The sequence below is a fragment of the Mytilus trossulus genome, chromosome 12 (genome assembly GCF_036588685.1).
Source record: "Mytilus trossulus isolate FHL-02 chromosome 12, PNRI_Mtr1.1.1.hap1, whole genome shotgun sequence".
Classification (NCBI taxonomy): Eukaryota; Metazoa; Mollusca; class Bivalvia; order Mytilida; family Mytilidae; genus Mytilus; species Mytilus trossulus.
This window is the reverse complement of record NC_086384.1, coordinates 33,899,752-33,905,762: the sequence shown is the minus strand read 5'-3', so window position 1 is coordinate 33,905,762 and position 6,011 is coordinate 33,899,752.

Genomic DNA, 6,011 nt, shown 5'->3' with positions numbered 1-6,011 from the left:
TAAAGTTGAACGCTGATCCGGTGCTCTTTACGTCTATGTCAGTATATCTTGATTAGTGCTGTGTTTAAAATGGAACACGTATGAGTAAGAAGGAATGAAAATTTTCTGCAGTTGGGTCCCTTTTTTAATAGATTTCTTAGTTTAAGGAGATAAATCTAAAAACCAGATGAATCAAGCAACGCCGGGCATGCATATTCTGGTTTGAATGATGGAGCAGCAGCTTGCAGTGTAATCAGTGTAGTGTATGGTAACGTGAAATATTTGAGATTTTATTTTTAATTACCTTTTTTGGCCTCTGACGGCACTTTAAAGCACCGCTTCTTTTGGCTGGGGGCGGCAAATTTGTATTGGTCGAGAAAACCTCCGACCTTCCGTGTAGGAAAATTGACACTCTTAGTCAATTAAAATTGTAGTCGAGTACACCCGCACGAGTGGGGTTTGAACCTCACAAACTCAGTGTTGACTGGCCTATAGTGATTACAGTAGTAACCAGGCGAGGATCCAGAGGGGGGTACCGGGGGTTGGAACCTCCCTTTTTTTGGACGATCAATGCCTTGAATTGGAACATGTGATTGACCCCCCCCCCCTTTTCCCCTTTGTCTTGGGTTAGGACCCCCCTTTTTTAAATGACTGTATCCGCCCCTGGTAACTACTTAGACCACGGCTTTGCCGAGGCCTCGAACGATATTTGAAATAATATCTCAGTACCCTCAGTAGCTCAGACTACATAACACCATACAAACAAAGGCAACTTGATATACAAAATTAATTGTATATTTAGCCTACTGTACAGTGGTTGACCCAGAACTTGTATAAGGGGGCCACTGACTGACCTTAAAGGGGGATGCTCTAGTCATGCTTCACTGTTTCTCCTATATAACCAAATAAATTTTCCTCAAGAAAGTGGGGCGCTGACCCTGGATCCGCCTATGCTACACTGTGACGAAGTGTATGGAATATTATATATCTATTCTACTATAATAGTTTGAAAACCTAGAATATTCTTGTGAGTTGGGATAAGATATTTTCATTAATGGAAGCCAAGATTTCAATTTTGTATCGAAAATTACACAGCCTTGAAGAGCAACGTAATTTATATATGCAAATTGAATGATTAAAATATATTGACATAATTATTTTTTAATCATAATTTTTATGCCCCACCTACGATAGTAGAGGGGCATTATGTTTTCTGTTCTGTGGCTCCGTTCGTTCGTTCGTCTGTCTGTGTGTCAGTCTGTGCGTCCGTTCATGTTAAAGTTTTTGGTCAGGGTAGTTTTTGATGAAGCTGAAGTCCAATCAACTTGTAACTTAGTACACTTGTTGTTTATGATATGATCTTTCTAATTTTAAAGCCAAATTAGACTTTTGACTTCAATTTCTCGGTCCATTGAACATAGAAAATGAAAGTGGGAGTTTCAGGTTAAAGTTTTTGGTCAAGGTAGTTTTTGATGAAATTGAAGTCCAATCAACTTGAAACTTAGTACACATGTTCCCTATAGTATAATCTTTCTAATTTTAATGCCAAATTAGATTATTACCCAATTTCACGGTATATGGAACATGCAAAAGGATAGTGCGAGTGGGGCATCCGTGTACTTTGGACACATTCTTGTTAAAAATATATAAATATGATGAAATTATGAATGAATATATATAATCAACTAAATTCTGAGATCTTAAACAAAATATAAGCCTAAAATGATCAGAATCATACTAAACATGATATCAGGCCAATTTAAATATTCGTAAATTAATTCAATGGGCAATATCGAAAGTTCATTACTTACTAAGTCAAGTAACGTACTTCTGGTAATACATATCGATTTATCTAAATTATATGTTAAGCTTTCAGAGCTCAAAACATTTATTTAATATAAATTGCACTTATTTTCAATTCCTCTACGTTTTCATGAAATTTGAAATACAAGAGAAATGTATTAATTATATGTTTTTAAAGTTAAAAAATGTTTTTTGTATTATCGTAGCTGCTTTAAAATAAAGTAAACCTTGGACATAATATATTGAGGATAATTAGTATACTAGTATTATATATTTAGCTGAAGATTAAACCAATTACAGTTTCTCTTTAGAAACTGGCTACTGCTGAAAGAATGTTATTTATAATCTTGTAATTTTATTTTTAAATTAAAACCGATGAGGGTCCCGTCCGGTATGCACCGTGATCAAAGGCACTCAGTGACATAGCACATTTTTATTATATGACACCCCCTCCCCCGAGACAAGTATCTATAATGTCATAAAGGGGCATTAGCAGCATGTTCTCAAATTTTTATATTTGATTAATAACATACTAAAACGTATATTCAAATAGCAAAACAGTCTGAAATAAACAATTAACGTTACATGTACTTGAAACAAAATAAGCATGCTTAATCGAAAGGCGAAAAGGCGAACATCCCAAATCGCGAAAAGGCGATAACGCGAATTCCCGAAAAGACGAAAAGTCGAAAAGCGAAAACGTGAAAACATGAAATCGGAAAGAAACAATATACTGTGTTTTCCCGTTTTCGCGTTTTAGTATTTTCGCCAAATATATAGAATATGAAGGGTGATCACGCTAAAATGCGTAATGACCTTGACCCCGCCACCAATATAGATTGAGTTATTGTAAAGAATCAGTTATATGTCTAGAAGATAAATTCACCGACGGACTTCTACCGGACGTTTAACGGATAAAACGGATGTTGAATGGATGAGAAACGGACTTTTACCGGACGTATAACGGATGATGAACGGATCTGAAACGGATAAAAGCCAATTGAAAATTTCGCGTCAGAAATGCCAAGTATTGGTATGACAGATTTCTTAACGTTCATGAATTCTTATTATTCATAATCGATCTTAGAGTATAGGCAAGTCTTTACAATCAAGCAGTTCTTATTCATGTCAGACACTGTCCTTTGGAGGAATTTTGAAGAACAAACCAAAACCAGTTACACAGAAACATTTTGAATATTTATGCGATTTACATGTATTATTATTATCGCCTTTGATTTTCCGTATATCTTGTTCATCCGTTTTATCCGGTACGCTTCCGTTAAGTGTCCGTTTTATGCGGTACTTGTCCGTTGGATGTACATTCGACATCCGTTCTGTCCGGTACGTGTCTGTTTCTCTTACGTTGCATATCCGGTGTGTCCGTTATGCATCCGTTACACGTCCGTTTTATTCGATTAGTACACCAACGGACTCCCAACGGATAACAGTTATGTCAACGGACAACTTTTTTTTCATCCGTTAGTCGTCCGTTCGTGCTATCCGGTAAGGTGTGACCGAGGCTTAACGGGCACGTAACGTAACGGATACAAAACGAAATTGAAACGGACGAGTACCGTACAAAACGGAAGCCTAACGGACGTTCAACGGACATTTTATCCGTTGGACGTTCGTTCAAAGTTAATTTTCTTTCTTTTGTTTTGAGACCTAATAATACCAATGCAAATATAAGGTAAAAGTCCGAGTCATCCTTTTCCCGCCATATTTTAAATCTCAAATATCTCGAAAAGGAGGTCCATGACCCTTCAATATTTTAAGCTTATTTGTATCCTGAAATGATGCTCTACCAGCTTATGGTATCAATTTTAACTTCTTAATTATTAATTTTCACCTAACCTCACCTAAGTACTTCCTTAACGGACATGCAACGGATATGGACGGACGTCTAACGGATAAAAAGGGACGTCCAACGGACATGAACGGATTGAAAAAAGTTATCCGTTAGGCGTCCGTTCGAGCTATTCGGTAAGTTGTGACTGAGGCTTAAATGAATGAAACACAATATGCACAACTGATGGCGATTATTTTTTTTAAATTGCTTACTTCATGCTTGTAGGAACTTGCCCAACAGCTGTGTTGTTAAAGGCCAACTCTGAATTGTGTCCAGATATTGCTTAAAGAAAAGAAATGGAATATAAAGATGCAGAGATGCAAGTAGATTGGTCAGATGAAACTTATAATCAGGTATACTCACATATACGTAGAGATATTGTTGAAAAGATCACCAACACTTGTAGCTTGCTGTTTGCCAAATATAGTCTATCCGTAGAAATAGATCTTCTTACTGTCGTAGTGAATCCTTATGCCTATTGTATCACCTCGGCACATTTAGAGCTTACTAATGACATTAACATTCATTTAGAACCATTGTGTAGACATCTTATATATAAATTGCACCATAAGCGATATGAATTACTGAACATTATACCTAAGAAGAAGAATCGAAAAGGTGGCATTAAACATTAATCATTTCAATAGTGTTGTCAGATCACCTCTATGCAATATATATCTAAAATTCAATTTTAAAATATAAATTTTAGATTTTAAATCATACATATGTGTTTTATGTGTGGATAAAGAACTTTTATCAGTGTAAATAATTCTTATGGATCTACTGTAAATATTGGTGGAGGATATTCTGTATAACATTTATCATACACCGTACTCCGGGTACCAGGAGGTGTGCCTTAATTGGCAGAAGATATTCAGATAGATAGATAGATAGATTGGTATATTTCATTTGGTTTCCAGGTAGGCATTTTTTTTTTACAAATACACCAAATTTCATTCAATGATTTGGTCAGTCTTGAATAAAACATTATGTCAAAGTTTCAGTGTGAATACATATTACCTCACCAATTGAATCATTGATAACTTATTTGTGACGTGACGTCATAATGAAGTTTAATTTCGTCAAAACGTGATTTTTCGCAGATTCTGCAAAATTTTGTCAGTTTCCGTCAAAAAATATTTTTTGCGCCAGACCTTCACCCACAAATGGTTTTGCTGAAACATTTATATGCCTTTTCTTTACTTCGCCAAAAAAAATATACATGGCATTTCCAACTATAGCAGTCATCACGTGACTTTTGTGACGTTACGCACCACCCGTACCAAGCCCAAGTAAATGTAAAGACGTTGCGCACGTTAGTGCGTTCGTATTAAAATTTCGTTACAATATGATTTTAGAACAGCAACCATTCGGCTATAAAGAATAAATCCATCAACATGCACATATCTACAAAAAGGCCTAGATATGTTTTTCTTATTTTAACTTAAGTCTATAAACTTTTATAGCTTACATTTATTTTATTGATCACAAAAAGTGCAATTTTACGCTAATAATCGCTTGTCCAGCGTAACATTTTCAGATTGAATAAAATGAATTTTCCTATGTTTTGTTGTAATTTTCCACATAAAATTTGCGAAATTTGGTATTTTAACTTCCTACTAGATTTGTTTTCTGACATCATATCTGGCTTTTTGGCGTTGGATTAAATTTGAAGCAAGACAGTCCTCACCGAAATATTCAGCAGAGGAACCAGTCTTTACGTGTCATGCATGGGGAAAGTTTTTCAAAATTTCAGATTTCATTTTTATCATTATTATATGATTGAATCATATTAAAACTAATAAAAGTATACTCAATAGAAAGTTCTGAAAAAACATAAGCATTTTCAAAGTTTCAAATGTAAAACAAACCTTTTTATGGAGCAGAATTTTAATAAATCGCATGTCTAGCCGCTATGTCCAGACGTTATTTTTTTCCATTCCTTATTTGAAATATGTGATGTAGAAAGAAAATGTGCATTTATAATACTAAATTAACATATCTAAAAGATACAAACTATAAGTTCATACACATGGTTATATGAGTCGGGTGTTTTCACTAACATCATGACCTTATAATTTTGTTTTAGAAAGCATTCCCTATGTCTAGCCATTATGTCCAATGGCGTCATTTAGACGTTTCTTCACAGTAGCGTCTTTTATATGAATACACACTAGTCTAGGGAGTTAAAATTTTGCCGGAAAATGTTCATTCCAAAAAGTACTGTAATTGTGAATTGTAAATAAAACCATAAGTGATTAAAAAACCTAGAAAAAGAGCATTGCATATATAGTCTGTAAACTCGCATATTGGACAAAAGTGATTTCATCCTAAAAAAATCATTTCAATTAAAAACGATATAAAATTATATTTTTCTAAA